This window comes from Pseudonaja textilis, chromosome 3 (genome assembly GCF_049901715.1).
Source record: "Pseudonaja textilis isolate UNSWEBS1 chromosome 3, rPseTex1.2, whole genome shotgun sequence".
Lineage (NCBI taxonomy): Eukaryota > Metazoa > Chordata > Lepidosauria > Squamata > Elapidae > Pseudonaja > Pseudonaja textilis.
Window position 1 is genome coordinate 635,647 of NC_141992.1, and position 16,937 is coordinate 652,583.

Here is a 16,937-nt window from a genome sequence, read left to right on the forward strand (position 1 = left end):
TTATGTATTACATTGCAAAGAGGGTGCCCCCACGCACATGTAGGTACAGTGGACACACCTTAAATCAGGAGTCCCCAAACTGGGCAACTTTATGACTTGTGGATTTCAACTCCCAGAATTCTTCAGCCTGCTGGCTGAGGAATTCTGGGAGTTGAAGTCCACAAGTCTTAAAGTTGCCAAGTTTGGGGACCTCTGCCTTAAATCATCAATATGTTTGCCTTACATTCCCTATTGCTGTTAAATTTACCTCCCACCTTTTCCTTATTGGCTTAGTACTTATGCCCTCACAAGGTATCCGAAGCGTCTAAATGAAGACATTATCTCTGCCTCGGATTTCATCTCCCATTACTCTAATTCTATCGCCCCCCCCTGCCCTAACTTACAGATTAGCTTTTATGATCTTAGTTCCTAGGGGTTGTCTCTAGATTAATGATCATATCAGCAAATTCTGATTAAGAGCGGTTTCTAGCATAGCACAAGCCTTCCTACATATAATTCTCAGGCTTCGGCCTAGCTCATGGGATTAGAAACCTGCACTCTGTTTTCTTCACAGGCCAGCATGTCTTCTTACAATGCTGTAAAAAACAATAGGCTCTTCTTTTCCACAGAAGTAAGGGAGAGGAGCAGAGGTCCTCCCCCTGTTCTCTGACTTCTAATCGTTGTTTATTGGATCAAGAGGATTGCACAATCAATCCGCCTTGGGGAGCATCCGCCCAAGGTCACCCCTGGATTCTGGGAAAACGATTGGAACGGGCCCATGGGGTGAAGCTACGTGTGTCAGCTTTGATTAAATCTAACAGAAACAACATTTTGTTGCTGTCAGCCGCCCATGCTATAAGATGGGCGGCCTCACGAATCTATGATAAAAGGAAAGGATTTCCACCAAGCCTCCCTGCTAACTGAGGCCATGCTGACAAGGCAGAGGATGGCAAGGAATCCAAATAGAAAATGCTAATGGGTGGCCACACAGATGAACTGGAGTGATGAAGCGAAGGTCAAGAAGTAATAGGTGGAAGATCATTGAAGAGAGATCCACTAAGGAGAAACTTTCCGAGAGTGAGAACAATCAACCCATGGAACAGAAGTTGCCTCCAGAAGTTGTGGCTGCTTCGTCACTGGAGGCTTCCAAGAAGAGACTGGACTGCCATTTTTCCAGGGTGGTGTAGAGTTTTGTGTTTGAGCGGTGGGCTGGACTAGAAGACCTCCAAGGTCCCTTCCAACCCTATTATTCTATGTCCTAAATGTGGAGGGGGTCACTTTGGCCTGAATGACAGCCCCTTGTAGTATCAGATTGGCTGGGGGGCAGGGGAGTCTCCCCTGGCACTTAAATCTGGTTGCCATCCAGGGCTCAATGAAGACACTATATGCAGAAACGATTGTAGGCGCCAATCTCGAAGTCATGAATTTAATGGGCTTAATGGATAGGAAGCTGAGAGAAGCCCCCAACAGGCACGGCAGAATTTGAGCGCAAAATAGTTGGCAAAACAATGATTGAAAAGGAGGGGCAAAGGCTAGGGTGGTGATGTCAAGTATCTCTCATCCCTTGGAGATGGTTGAGCATTGCAACAGACATCTTTATGAAGCAAGGGGGGGGACTCTGTTGGGATGCTGTCCCTTGGGGAGCTTGTCAGTCTGTCTCCCACCCAGTGGGAACTGCCCTCCAGGCGGGCAAGAAGGAGAAATCCCCTTTTGGCCTCTGTGTTCCTCTTCCTTAATCCTCAGGATTGTGAGAGATTTATTTATGCATTCATTCATTCATTCATTCATTCATCTACTATGTACGTAAATACATAGCTTTTTCTCTGGTAATATTACACTACTAACTATCGTGTTTCTCACAAAATAAGGCCAGGCTTTATTTTTTTGACCCCTGAAAAACAGGTAGGCCGTCTTTTGGGGGTGACTTAATTTCCTCCCCACCTAGAGCGGCCCATACGCAGGTACCTCGCCGCGAGGCCGCTTCTATCGGCAGATGAAAGCTCCCTGAAGGCAGACTCCCAGCTGCTTCAGGGCGAGGCGTGGCTGCCCGTGTCCCCTCGCTATTAGGCAGTCTCTTTCGGGCGATGGAAGCTCCCCAAATGCAGTCACCAGCAACTGCAATCGGCCGGTAGAAGCGGCCTCGCAGCGAGGGGAGTGTGTGTGTGCCTTGCCTCGCCCCAAAGCGGCTGGGGACTCTGCCTTCAAGGGAACTTTTGTCTGCTGATAGAAGTGGCCTCGTGGCGAGGGGAGTGTGTGTGTGCACTCACCCCGAGGCCGCTTCTATCGGCAGACGAAAGCTCCTTTGAAGGCAGAGTCCCCAGCCGCTTCGGGCGAGGCAAGGCACACACACACTCCCTCGCTGTGAGGCCGCTTCTACCTGGCCGATCGAAGTGGCTGGTGACTGCATTTGGGGAGCTTCCATCGCCCGAAAGAGACTGCCTAATGGCGAGGGGACATGGGCAGCCACACCACGCCCTGAAGCGGCTGGAGACTGCCTTTGGGGAGCTTCTATCGGCTATCGGGGTATTCTAGCCTAGGCTACCTGCAGGTCATTCCTAAAGGCAAGTTTTCTCCTCATCCCCCCACCCTTCCCCCGCCCATTTCTCTTCACCTCGTGTAGTTCTAACAAACGATGTGAGAAATGGCGGGGAAAAGCATGGTTTGAATAGGCCTAAATTTTGGCGGCAGGGCTTAATTTCACCTCATGCCTAGAAATCATGCTGGGCCTTCCTATTGGTGGAGGCCGTATTGTTGGAGAAACACGGTAGAACCTACAAAACATTTGCTAGACCAATACTTGAATACAGCTCATCAGTCTGGAACCCACATTACGATTCTGATATTAACACAGTCGAGAAAGTCCAGAAATATTTCACAAGAAGAGTTCTCCACTCCTCTACTCGTTGCAGAATGAATACTTTATGCCACCAGACTTGAAATTCTAGACCTAGAAAAGCTAGAACTACACCGTCTTCGGTCTGATCTAAGTATAGTATATATCATCCATTGCAATGTCCTACCTGTCAATGAATACTTCAGCTTCAACCATAACAACACAAGAGCAAACAATAGATACAAACTCAAGGTTAACTGCACCAAACTTGATTGCAGGAAATAGGACTTCAGCAACAACAGAGGGGTCAATTTCTGGAATCCTCGACCTGACTCTGTGGTTTCTTCCCCAAACCTTAAAAACTTTAACCTTAGACTGTCTACTGTTGACCTCACCCCTTTCCTAAGAGGTCTGTAGGGGGCGTGGATAAGCGCACCAATGTGCCTACCATCCCTGTCCCATTGCTTCCTTTATTTTTCTTTTATGTATCCATGTATTCATAACTATGCTTTTACTTATACCTCTTATCTTGTAGGCAATTGACAAATAAAAATAAAATAAATCTCATTGAAACGCTGCATGCTCCCACCAAAAGTCTCTGTTCTGAATGTGCAAGTGACCCTTTGGTGGTCGCTGCTTTGGAAAGCAGCCAGCCGGACTCCAGGTTTGTGAGCTGTCCTCGAGGCAGCTTGGAGTGGACCTGCCCCTTCCTCTTGCCCTCCGTTCGGCACACTCACTGTGATCCCGTAGAGCAGCCCCCCCACCCCCTCTGGAGATTCGAATGACCCCAACACTGTTACCAACTTGCAAGGTATTGAAGATAGAATAGAATAGGGCTGGAAGGGACCTTGGAGGTCTTCTAGTCCAGCCACATGTTCAACTAGGAGAACCTATACTATTTTAGATAAGTGACTGTCTAGTATCCTCTTAAAAACCTCCGGTGACGGAGCACCCACAGCACCCACATGGGTTGGTTGTCCTCTCTGTTAGGTGGCTTCTCTCTCGGATGAGTTTCCAGCCATTGCTTTTTGTCCTGCGCTCTGGTGCTTTGCAGAATAAGTTGACACCCCCCCCCCCCCGTCTTCTCTGGGGCAGCCCCTCAGATAATGAAATACTGCTATCATGTCGCCCCTAGTCCTTCTTTTCTTTAGACTAGCCAAACCCAAACCCTGCAGCCCTTCTTCATATGGTTTTAGTCTCCAGGTCTTGGATCATCTTAGGGGAAGAGAGGCACCTGGAGTCTCATGTGTGGGTTTTCTGTGTTATAATCTTGGTAACCTACCTCGAGTCTCTTGTGTGAGGCATGGGAATCACATAATAATTATATTTTCTTATCCCGCGCTCTTAATCTTTCTTCTTCTTGGTATTTTTTATTGTGTGTTTATTGCCAGTGTATGCAAGCTGCCCATTGCTTGCAGTAGACAGTGTTTTCCCTCTGTTCTCTGCTTTGAATAACGTTGCTTATACTGGAAGGGGAAAAATGTGACTTTTTATATATGCTTAGTTTTATCTCCAGGCCTTTTTAAACCTCGAAATGCCAGGGGCTAATTGCAGCCACCAGATCACATCAGCGACTCCGGTTGGCTTTCAAAAACCGAAACGGAAAACTCATCCCACGGAACCTGGGATGCCCCAGAATAACTAGCACTGTGTCACACGTGCGACATTTATTCTCTTCTGCCCTGGATAATCTTCCTTCTCCTTTTTCCTTGAAGCGAGGAAAACGGAGAAGAATGATGGGAGTCCAAGCCGTCTCTTCTGACCCTCCTTGGTGGAAAGGACTTGCTGGCTCTTGCCGGATTTCTCTGCTGTATCCATCGGGGTAATACAGGTGGGTCTGGACTTATGACCACAATGGAGCTCTACGTTTTCGTTGCTAAGGGAAACGGTTGTTAAGTGAGTTTTGCCCCATTTCTTGCTAAGGGAATCACCGCCGTTGTTAATAACACGGTCCTTAAGTGAATTTGGCTTCCCCATTGCCTTTCAGAAGATTGGCAAAGAGGATCACATGACCCTGGCACACTGCAACCGTCATAAATAGGAGCCAGTTGCAGGTTGTCCGAGTTTTGATCCCTTTGGGATTCTGCATCAATCATAAGTACGAGAAAACGGTCACAAAGCGCGTTTTTCAGTGCCGTTGTAGCTCTGAGTGATCATGAAACAGACCGTTGTAAGTCAATATCGGCAGGAAGCTTTGGGGCCTTGGGGTATGAAGGTTGCTTACGTCAAAAAAGCAGCTTCCACTCCGCCCATGAATAAAAGCTCGGGCGTCAGGCTCCCTAAACATGTATGGGCATGTCCACAGCGGTGGCTGTTACCGATTTTCCCTGGTTCGGGCGAACCATTAGCTAATTTTATCATTTTTAATGGCTGGTTCAGCAAACTGGTAAATTCCACCCCTGGGTGGCCCCGCCCACCCTTCCCCTCCCCTCCCCTCCCCTCCTCTCCCGGAGTCCCTATGCGACCTGTTTTGGATGCTAGGCAAGTATAGGGCCCATGCAGAGGCTTAGGGAGGGCAAAAACGGCCCTCCCAGGGGCTCAAGAAAAGTGTTGTAGTTCGCCGGCAGCCAGTGCAGACGGCAACGGATGGTGGGGAAGAAAGGGAACCAGCCCGGGAGTCTGGATGAGAGGACTTGGACGAGGGTCCTGCGTCCGATGCAGGGATGGGGCCGGGACCATCTGGGAGTGGGGTGCGGCCTCCGGAGCCTTTGGAATCTGGCAGCACTGAAGCAGAGGAACCAGGGGAGCAGTTGAGATAAAAGGGGCGACTCGGGAGTAAGGCTGGGAGGTGATTGCCCCTCCCATAAGGGATAAAAGTCAGGCCAAGTTGACGAAACCTTTGCAGGAAGCAAAGTAGTTCAATCAGTTCCGAGTCCTCCTTGAAGCTCTGGTTGTTTTTTTTCTGGTATTTTGGTTGGTTTTTGTGATGATTGGAGACTTCTGTTTTGGGCAACATTCCACAGCACTGAAAGGTGTGTGCTTATCTTGGGGAACTGTTTATAATTAGTTCTGGCTGGGAATGACAGTAATTCCCAGCATTGTAATAAAATAGGTTTTGCTTTTAAAACAAGTTTGACTTTAATTACATTTGACGAAGCCTGGGTCAGAACAGAAAGACTCCGGAGCATGGGAAGAGCAAAAACACCCTCCCCCTGCCATGGTGCAGGAGGCCAACTAGGCCACGCTCACCCAGCAACCAGGCAGAGAACCGGTTGCTAAAATGTTTGAAACCCACCCCTGTATGTAGATATAAATGCAACACATACATGCATTCTGCAAACCTCACAGCCCCATGGTCTCTTTCTCTGTCTCTCTCTCTCTGTCTCTCTCTCTCTCTCTCTCTCTCTCTCTCTCTCTCTCTCTCTCTGTCTCTCTCTCTCTCTCTCTCTCTCTCTCTCTCTCTCTCTCTGTCTCTGTCTCTCTCTGTGTCTCTCTGTCTCTCTCTCTCTCTCTCTCTCTCTCTCTCTCTCTCTCTCTCTCTCTCTGTCCCTCTCTCTCTCTCTCTGTGTCTGTCTCTCTCTCTCTGTCTCTCTCTCTCTCTGTCCCTCTCTCTCTGTCTCTCTCTCTCTCTCTCTCTCTCTCTCTCTCTCTCTCTCTCTCTCTCTCTGTCTCTGTTTCCCTGTCTCCCTCTCTCTCTGTCTCTCTCTCTGTCTCTGTCTCTGTCTCTCTCTCTCTCTCTCTCTCTCTCTCTCTCTCTCTGTCTCTGTCTCTCTCTCTCTCTGTCTCTCTCTCTCTGTCTCTGTCTCTCTCTCTCTCTCTCTCTCTCTCTCTCTCTCTCTCTCTCTCTCTGTCTCTGTCTCTCTCTCTCTCTCTCTCTCTCTCTCTCTGTCTCTCTCTCTCTCTCTCTCTCTCTCTCTCTCTGTCTCTCTCTCTCTGTCTCTCTCTCTCTCTCTCTCTCTCTCTCTCTCTGTCTCTCTCTCTGTCTCTGTCTCTCTGTCTCTCTCTCTCTCTCTCTCTCTCTCTCTCTCTCTCTCTCTCTCTCTCTCTCTCTCTCTCTCTCTGTCTCTCTCTCTCTCTCTCTCTCTCTCTCTCTCTCTCTCTCTCTCTCACTGTCTCTGTCTCCCTCTCTCTCTCTGTGCTTCCCACCCCCTGAGCAACATTTGCAAAATTGCAGATGTGGTTCAAAGGCTGTCATTACCCAGGAACTTCCTCTTTAAACTGGAACTGGGGAACCTCATGACCTGTTGGATCATCGTGGAGGAGGTATTTCCGTCCTGGGTTCCTCAGAGCCATCTAACGTAATGCCCTCATTGGAAAATTCTTCGTAATTCAGGGAGGGGTTCAGGCATTTCTGCCTCGAGAGCAGCCCATGCCGCCCCGAATACCCTTCCTTAGCACCTTATGAGGCCACTAGGAACAGCGCATCCCCTTCTGATTGCCCCGACACAGAGAAGATGTTGAGAGAAGCCCCGGAAGCAAGAGGATTCGGGGACGTAGGAAGAACGGCTGCAGGAATTGGGCCCACCCCGCCTAATAAGGACTGGGGTGAGCGGAGAGCAGCGTTCCAGTATTTGAGGGGCTGCCCCAGAGGAGGTGGAGCCTCTTCTCCCAAGCACCAGAAGGATGGAAAGTAATCGGGGAGAGAAGCAACCTAGAACTCGGGAGAAATTTCCTGGCGGTGAGAACAACCTGTGGGACCACTTCAGAAGTGGAGGCTTCCCCCCCGGAGGCTTTTAAGAAGAGACCAGGCAGCCATTTGTCTGAAGGGGTGTAAGGTTTCCTCCTCGAGGAGCAGGTTGAACCAGAAGACGGAGAACTCATCGTTCCCTCGGCCACAGGAAATGCTTTACAACATATTTTAAGATGTTTATGATAAATTTCATTTCATAAAAGGTTTTATAAGATTACAGATTACAGCTACTCTGGCTGAGGAATTCTGGGAGTTGAAGTCCACAAGTCTTAAAGTGATCTAGAGGAGCTCACTCAGGTGTATGGACAGCCCCCCCACCTGCCTCCTTCCTTTCTGACAGGTCGACCTGACAGGTTGTCCCTTCCTAGGGAGCCCTGCGGGACACCGACAAGACACCGGCCCCAGGAACTGTGTCAGCTCTGCCTGGTTCAGCTTGGCGCCTCCCAGGCGTCCCGCCACCAATAGCTGGAAAAGGAAAGATGAAAGGGCAATAAAGGTTCCTATGGATGCGATAAGAAATCGGGAGTGGGGGTAAACGATAAGTGATAACCAGGGGAGCTGAATGCTGTTTGCACCGGCACCCCACGGCCATGCACCCTGAAAATATGCGGGTTGCCCCCAACGCCTCAAGTTCTCCAAACCTCTTGATGAGCTCCGGTGAAACGGACAGGTCACCGGGGAGGGACAGACTGGGGGCAAACCTCATTTTTGTATCTAGCGAGCGCAGGAGACGTCAGGGCTGGCTTGACTGCAACCCACATCCTTAGGAAAAGAACCCTTTGCTTTAACTCAACGGAGCCAAGGCGCTTCTTTCCCGAGGGCTCGGACTGGGGCAGGCCTGGCAAACCGGTTCCGCCAGCTGATCCCTGTTGCTGTCTCCGCCAAGGCTGGCAGAGGCTGTTCCTAGCTGGCTGCTTCTTCCTCTTCTTGGGAGTGACGGAATGGGGATGGTTGTCATGGCCGGGTGTTAATTTCTCAATTAGTGAAGCTTATCGTCCCCTTATGGCATATTGATGACAGGGTCCTCCTGCGATGCTGGGAATGCGAATCAGCCTTTGTGAATGGGGCAGGGCCGTTCCGTGTCACCTGCGTATCCTTGGGGCCCAGACCCACCTACTGTCCAGGCCTTACCACTTCACAGATAACAGGTAATCAGCGTTGGAAGGGACCTTGTAGGTCATCTAGTCCAACCCCCCGTCCTACACCGTGTCTGACAGATGGCAGCCCAGTCTCTTCTTGAAAGCCTCCAGTCGAAGATGCTCCCACCGCTTCTGAAGGCAACTTCTGTTCCATGGGTTGATTGTTCTCCCTGTCAGAAAGTTTCTCCTTATTTTCAGGTTGATAATCAGAGTTGGAAGGGACCATGTAGGTCATCTAGTCCAACCCCGCACCCAAGCGGGAGACCCTACACCATTTCTGACAAATGGCAGTCCAGTCTCTTCTCGGAAGCCTCCAGGGATGAAGCTCCTGAGGGCGACTTCTGTTCCACTGGTTGATTGTTCTCCCGGTCAGAAAGTTTCTCCTTATTTCCAGGTTGAATCTCTCCTTGTTCAGTTTCCATCCATTGTTCCTTGTGTGGCCTTCAAAGGTGCTTTAGAAAACAGCTTGACCCCCTTCTCCTCTCTGTGGCAACCCCTCAAATATTGGAAGACTGCTATCCTGTCTCCCCTGGTCCTTCTCTTCCCTAGACCAGCCAGGCCCAGTTCCTGCAACCGTTCTTCATAACTTTTAGTCTCCAGTCCCCTCATCATCCTGGTTGCTCTTCTCTGCACTTTTTCTACAGTCTCCACATCTTTTTTATAATGTGGTGACCAAACCTGGGTGCAGGGCTCTAGGTGTGGCCTTACTAAGGCTTTATAGAGTGGGATTACTACCTCCCTTGCTCTCGACTGTATCCCCCCGTTAATGCAACTTAGGGCTGCCTTGGCTTTCTGGGCTGCTGCTGCTGCCGCCCGCGGCTGGCTCCTCTCGGGGTGGCTCCTCTCGGGGCCTGGCTGCGCTTGCCGGTGATCGTGGGCGAAGATGTCCAGCCATGAACAAAGGCCTGACTCTGGGAGGCTGCAGGAGGAGGAAGAGCCGCGGCGCCAAAACCAGAGCGGCTGACTCTGCGCCACCACACAAGGGCGTCCCAGGTAGTCCTCAACCTACGACCCCCATTGAGCCTGTCATTTCCATTGCTAAGTGAAACCGAGTTTTGCCCCGTTTTCCAACCGTTCTTGCCGCAACTATTAAGTGAATCCCTGCAGTTGTTAAGTCAGGCACCCGGTTGTTAAGTGAATTTGGCTTCCCCGTCGGCTTTGCTTGTTCGAAGCTTGCAAAAGGGGACCAAGAAGAAACTGGTCTGGAATGTGTAGGTTCCCTGCCTGAGCAGGGAGCTGGACTAGTCCAGGGGTCGCCAACCTTTTGGGCCTCGGGGACCACCAGACCCACCATTTTAAATCTCGAGGACCACTAATACGAATCTTGACTGGCATTGGTGGGAGGGGGAGGGAGAGGGAGAGGGAGAGGGAGATCTGATCTAACCTCTGGTGGTGATGTTCTCTTTCTCTCCCCCCCCACCCCTCCCCCTGCAAGGCAGCCACATTCCTAGCCTGCTCTTGGGCTCTGTTCTCAGGGGGGCAGAGAGAGGCGGTATTCGGCCATGGGGGCACCACAGCCTTGTGTTCCTGCGCAGCAGCCTGGATTAATCGCTTTGCGGGAGACGTTTCTCTGAGGACCACCAAAATAACGTTGCGGACCACCAGTGGACCACGGCCCACCAGTTGGTGACCACTGGACTAGAAGATCTCCGAGGTTCCTTCTAAACATAGAATATGTTTATCCTGTCCTGTCCTGTCCTGTCCTTCCCTGTCCTATCCTCTCCTCTCCTCTCCTCTCCTATATCCTATCCTATCCTGTCCTGTCCTGTCCTGTCCTATCCTATCCTATCCTATCCTATCCTATCCTCTCCTGTCCTGTCCTGTCCTGTCCTGTCCTGTCCTGTCCTGTCCTGTCCTATCCTGTCCTGTCCTGTCCTGTCCTATCCTATCCTATATCCTGTCCTGTCCTGTCCTATCCTATCCTATCCTATCCTATCCTATCCTATTCCTGTCCTGTCTTGTCCTATCCTATCCCTGTTCTAATGTTTATTCCCTCCAATTGATCGGAGGAACGGGTTCCCTCCTGAAGTTGTGGGTGCCCCATCACTGGAGGTTTTGAAAAGAGACTGGACAGTCACTTGTCTGAAACCTGCTTGAGCAGCGGGTTGGACTAGAAGACCTCCAGACCTCCCCTTCCAGCCCTAGTCTGAAGGGCCTGCCAGAAGGGGTGTTTCCTACCTGGCTGATCTCGGGAGGCCCCCCAAGTGGTGCAGGTTGCCCTGGCAAGGCGGGCATAAAGCCTCTGGGGTCTCCAGGACCCTCCCCGGGCAGGAGACGCCGGGGCTGCCACCCTCGGGGCCCAGCTCTCTTCCCCCCCCCAGGAGGCTTTGTGGGATCCGGGTTTGTGCCGGTGCCGGATCTGCCAGGCGGCGGCTGCTGCTGCTGTGTAGGCGGCTGAGGCTTCTGGGTGGCGGCCAGGGAAAGGAATACTCAGCCGCTTAATCAGAGGGCCTGGCAAGCCATCCTGGCAGCCCTCCCCCCCCCTCCCCTCCCCACGGCCCCGCCCGGGACCAGGTTTATAGCCCGGGAGAAGCGCAGCCGCCCGTCTCTGGGTGCCGGGATGAAGCCAGGGGCCCTCTCGCTGCTTGTGGGCTCTGTGGCCCTCTGGACAGGGCTGCTGGCTGCACCACCCCGAAGTGAGTAACCGGCTGATGCCGAGCACAGGTGAAGGGAGCCGCTCCCCTTGCCTGCTTCTAAGAGGGGAGCAGGCACCTGCCTGGGCTGCACCTGGGCAAGGGAGGGGGCGGGCAGGGGGAGGAAGAGGGGAGAAGGGGAGAAGCGGTTCCTGCACCCTGAAACCTCAGCAGCGTCCTCTCTCTTGGAAGAGCTCCCACGTTCGGGGACGGGCAGTCCTCGAGTTATGACCGTAATGGAGCCAGCTCATTACGGTTATCCTAACACTCATAAAACAGGCAGGACAACCCCTTGTCTGAAATGGCCGAGGGTCTCCTGCTAGGTCAGGGGTTGGTCTAGTCCAGGGGTCGCCAACCTTTTGGACCTCAGGGACCACCAGACCCATCATTTTAAATCCCGCGGACCAGAGACCCTGGGAAAATCCCCCCCAAAAAAATCTGCAGGAAAACCCCCACCCCATTTTCCTACCAATCAATCATTATTTGGGATCGCAGGATACTGTTTCCAGCTCCGTTCTCAGGGGAAGAGAGAGAGACTTTTGGCTCCATGCAAGGAAAGCAGCAGAAGACGCAGAAGTCTTTCTTTCTCTCCCCCAAACTCCGCCAGAAATGAGTCTTTTCAGCCTCTTGGGGCAGGAGGCCTTGCAGGGTCCCAAAGACTCATTTCTGGCGGAGTTTGGGGGAGGGAAAGAAAGACTTTGGCTGCTTTGAAGCAGAAGAAGAAAGAAGCGGAAAGAAGCAGCCCGGGGGCCAGGCCAGGCGCGTGGGCCGAGTTCCCCTCCTCCACCTTCCCCCCCCCCACTACCTCATGTTGTGCGCAATGCAAGTGACACAAGCCTTGTGTTCCCGCACAGCCTGGATTAATTGCTTTGGGGGAGACATTACTCTGGGGACCACCAGCATTTTCTCACAGTCCACCAGGGTCCTTCCAACTCTGGTATTCTGGTCATGTGATCCACCTGATTTTATGAGAGTTTTTTTGGTAAGCAAAGGCAGCGGTCCTTAAGCGCGAACCCTTCCTTTGCGACAGCTGCCGTTCTGCCAGAAAGCTGAAGTACTTTAATGTATTAGACACCCATCTTACCGCAATGTAACTCTGGGAGGCTTACAAGGAAGGGCGAAACCGTCGTAAAGCGTGACCATGTGATAGCGGGCAGCTGCAAACGGCTGTAAATGGGGGTAATATTTGCCAAGGGAGCCTCAAAGTGAGCCACAAGATTGCCAGGCTAGCTGGGGAATTCTGGGAGTTGAAGTCCCGGAGTCTTGGAGGCCCCTGTCCAAAAAAACATCACAGGCTTTCTGGGGAGAATGCTGGTGATGAGGGAGGAACTTGGGGGGAGGGTCCTCTCCATGCCCCCCCGAGTCGCCTTGCCCTGGTTTGGAAGGCAGAGCTGATCAGTCCCCGCCCCATAATTCTGACTACTAATCGTTCATTTCCTCCTAATTATTCCCAGGTAATTTTCTCTAATGTGTACCTAGAGGAGTCGGGAGGCGCTCGGCTCCACCGAGGTTGTCCACCCCCAGAATATTTTGTAGACAAACAGAAAACACACCTCACAAATTCCTGGGACTTCTGGGTTTCCCACGAAAACAAACAGGAGAAATACGAAGGCGACATTAGAGGCTCGGTGGAAAAAAACAGGCTTGTTGTAACGACACACCTCGTAACGAGCGTTGTGATTGTGTAATATAAAGGACGCTAAAGAGTTCCTGCCTTTCGTAGGGGATGTTTGCCCCGTCGACAAGACGAAGAAGGCAGGGAAGGAAATACGGAAAAAGAGCCCAGGCAAAGCCCAGTTTCTTGGAGGCTCCGGTCCTGGGGCCTCCAAACTTGGCCACTTTAAGACCGGTGGACTTCAACTTCCCCCCCTGGCTGGCTGGGGAATTCTGGGAGTTGAAGTCCAGAAGTCTTAGAGTTGCTCAGGTTGGACACCTCTGACCTAGCGTAACCGCTGAGGGGAGCCAAGACCATCGACCGTACCAGCGAAGGAGCATTGTTGTCGGTCAGGGTTGGAATGGGGGGGCGGGTCCTCGCTGCTCTTTTCTTGCAGACGTTTCCTGACCCAGCTAGGGAACACCCTCAGTGCTCCCAGAGGGGGGAAGAGGACGAAAGCGGAGAGAAGGATGAGGATGGAAGGGTGAGGATGAAGACCGTTTGGCCCTCGGCTGCTTTGCGGCAAATGTTTCACTGCCCAACCAGGCAGCTGCATGGTTCTAGAAGGGGGGGGGGGCTTGTGAAAAGGAAGAGGAGGAGGAAGTTTTCTTGCAGATGTTTCGGTGTCCCATCATTCCAGATGTTTTTCACCAAGGAGACATCCAGGTCCTTATTTGGGGAGGGTCCCCAGAAGGAGAAGGATCTCCCACCCCTCCGAGGGAAGGAGGAGGGGCCCATCAACTGAGTTCCACTTGGACCCCGGAAGGACAACAGCCTCCCCCCCCCCATAAACCATCCTTTGGTAGGTCCAGACCTCCCCCCACCTCTGATGTCATTTGCCTTTTCTCTCCCTTGTTCAGGGACTTCTGGGCAGCCCCCCCTTCCCCCCAGCGGTGCCCCTGCGGAAGCCCCCCAGGACAAGATCTGGCGGGAGGAGGAAGCAAACCTGCCATGCGGGGCCCCCAAAGAGCCTCAGGTGGCCCAGAAGAGCCCTTCGCCCCAGGGGAAGGAAAGGGGGCCCCACGGGGAGATGGGGGCCGAAGAGCCACCGCCTGGCAAGGAAGGCAGCCTTTCCCCCGAGGAAGCCGGCCCAGCCCCCCCTGGAAAGCGGCTTTGTTGAGAGGATCCCCCGCTGGAAAGACCCCCTGTAAATAACCGGGGAGTTGAGTCTTCCGGGGGTCCCAGAGCAGCCGAGGGCTCCCAAGGGACATCCAAGGAGGGCCGCTCTCTGGACGCCCCGGCTCAGCGGGGAGGAGGCCCTGTCTCCAGGGACAAGCCCTTGCCTGGTGGGAAGGAGAAGCCCGCCTCTCTTGGCAGACCCCGGTCGGCTTCCAAGCCAGCCTGGCCCAACCTGGAAACCTGGAACCCAGTCTGGGATCCCAGGAACGTGGCCACACCTGGCGGGAAGCCGAACACCAGCGAGAAGCCCGTCCCTAGCACCCTGGGTGACAAACCCACGCCTGGAACGGGGAAGCCCACCCCAGCAGAAAGGCCGGTTCCTGGTTCTGGACACCCCACCCAGGACAAGCCGAAACCAGCCTCGGCTGCTGGGCATCCTGTGGTGGTCCCCACACCTGGGGAGAAGCCAGTCCCTAACAGTGGCCCTGAGGCCCACGGCACGCCCGTTGCTGGGGAGAAGCCGCCTTCCCAGGTGGGACACGAGAAACGGCCGTCTGCCGACAAGCCAACTTCCTCCGAAAAGCCAGAACATGGTGAGGAACCTCAAGCCGAGAAGGAGAGCAAACCTGAGAAAGGAGCTGAGGAGGAGAAGAAAACGGAGGAGGAGGCGGCGGCGGCGGAGGCGGAGGAGGAAGGCCGCTTTGATGACAACGATGAAGAGGAGGAGGAGGAGGGAGAGAAAGGCAAAGAAAGCGAAGGAGGCACCCCAGAAGGAAACCAAGAGGGCGACGAGGCCTTCGACAAGGAACTGGATGATGGATTAAACAGGCCCCCTTTTGACGCCTATTCCTACCACGACGCCTGGAGTGACGAGGGCGCCCAAGAGGCCGATCTTGGCTTGATGGCAGAAACGGCAGCTCCTCCTCAGGCTGCCGATGCCAACAGTGACAGGGAGCCGACATTCGACGCCTGGGGAGACCTTGTGGGAGGGTCGAGGCCCTAACGGCCGGCCCAGAAGCCCCTGGGGGGTGGGGGATGGAGCCCAGGAAGGGGGGATTCGGAGCACCAGCCGGGGAGCGTTGGAGCCTTCCTGGTGAAACAAAGGAAAACTTCCAATCTCAATTTGGAGCCAAGGACCGTCCCTGAGGCTGGGTCACATCCAGCTGCCTCCAGGCTCCTCGACTTACGACCACAACTGAGCCTAATTGGAATAACTGCTGGAGTCCTGACAGTCAAGAGTTGAAAGGGACTTTGGAGGTCTTCTAGTCCAACCCCTGCTCGAGCAGGAGACCCTATACCAGGGGCGTCTGACTTTGGCACTTTAAGGCTCGTGAAGTTCAGCTCCCAGAATTCCCACATGCTACCCGTGCTGCCTGGGGAATCCTGGGCGTTGAAGTCCACAAGCCTTAAGTCCACTCCTCCCGAGACCATTCCAGGCCAATGGCTGTCCAGTCCCTCCTTAAAAGCCTCCAGTGATGGAGCCCCCACACCTTCTGGAGGCAAACAGTCCCACTGGTTAATTGTCCTCCCTCTCAGGTTGCTTCTCTCCTGGAGCGGATCTCACCCGCTGCTCCTTGTCCTGCCTTCAGGCGCTTTGGAGAATAGGGGCCCTCATTGCTTAGAGGTCATCAGGCTGAAAGAATTTATCCTTGGGACATGGCTGCCCCTGAGGATGTCCCGCAGAGAGACGTTCTTGTTCACGGAACTGCAGAACCTACGTGGACAACGCAAACAGCCGGCCGTGTCTCAGGACCAGCAATCGTACAATTTCTAAATTGTGTTCGAGCTCAGCTGCCGTGGTGTCCCTCATGAAATCAGTGGGCTGGATCTGCTCATAAACGGGCACGGGGTGATCTTGACGGGAACAGTAGAGTCGACGAAGGGGGGAGGTTTATGTGTATCTTTTTTATTTGGTTCAAGAGGAGGTTGAAATAGGAAATACAAAAGGGTTGCAGGAATTGGGTTTGGCTGGTCTAGAGAAAAGGAGGATTGGGGTGACACGATAGCAGCGTTCCAGTATTTGAGGGTCTGCCACAAAGAAGAGGGGGGCCAACTTGTTTTCCAAAGCACCGGAAGGCAGAAGAAGAAACAACAGTGTCATAACCCTGGTGGAGTCCGACACTGAGGAAGAGGAGGAACAGCCGACAGGGCGTGGGAATGTGGCTCCGGAGGTGGTGGAGGAGGCCGGGGAAGGGCAGAGGCTGGCTGGGCAGTCAGAGGAGGTTCCAGGCGCATCCCCTCTTCATCCAGGGTCACGCAGGGAGGAGAGGATCAGGGAAAAGCGAGGTGTCTACTCAGGAGGAGATTACCATGATCCTCCTCATGGCTTGCAGCTGGGAGCTATGGATATAAGTTTGCAACTGCGCAGTTAGAATTTGCAGGAGTCAATTTAGTGTTCCCCTTGAAAGAGGTTTACCTTTGCTGGCGTTCTTCCCATGGACTTTTCTGGGTTATTTTTCCTGGAGTTTATGATTAGTTATCTCGGCTTGCTTCAGAACTCTCATCCATGCGGTTTGTTTTGGTTTTCCATTTGCCTCCTTAGTTACTTTTGTGACTTTAAACTGTGCCTATTAAAACAGTGAAGTTAAGTTGAAGGCTTTACCGGACTTTAATGTATGTTTTGGGTTTGGGGTTATTTTGAGAGACTCCGGGTGATCACAAATGGATGGAGAGTCATCAAGGAGAGAGGCAACCTGGAACTAAGGAGAAACTTCCTTAGAACAATTAATTAATCAATTAGGGGAACAACTTCCCTCCAAAACTTGTGGGTGTTCAGACACTGGAAGTTGTTAACTCTATAATTGGATAACCGCTTGTCTGAAATGGTACAGAGCTTCCTGCCTGTGCAGGGGGTTGGTCTAGAAGACCTCCAAGGTCCCTTCCAACTTTCTGTTATGTATCTGTTCTATATTCTAAGGGGGGGGAGGGAGAGAGAGAGAGAGGGAGAAAT

The 16,937-nt window shown here is 52.7% G+C and overlaps 1 pseudogene across 1 annotated transcript; it reads left to right on the top strand.

Moving 5' to 3' along the window:
• Positions 1-11,091: 11,091 nt before the first annotated feature.
• LOC148125960 (uncharacterized) lies at positions 11,092-15,113 on the top strand (annotated as a pseudogene). The gene is made up of 2 exons (XR_015743348.1): positions 11,092-11,217; positions 13,729-15,113. The product of XR_015743348.1 is annotated as an uncharacterized LOC148125960 (transcript).
• The last annotated feature ends 1,824 nt before the right edge of the window (positions 15,114-16,937 follow it).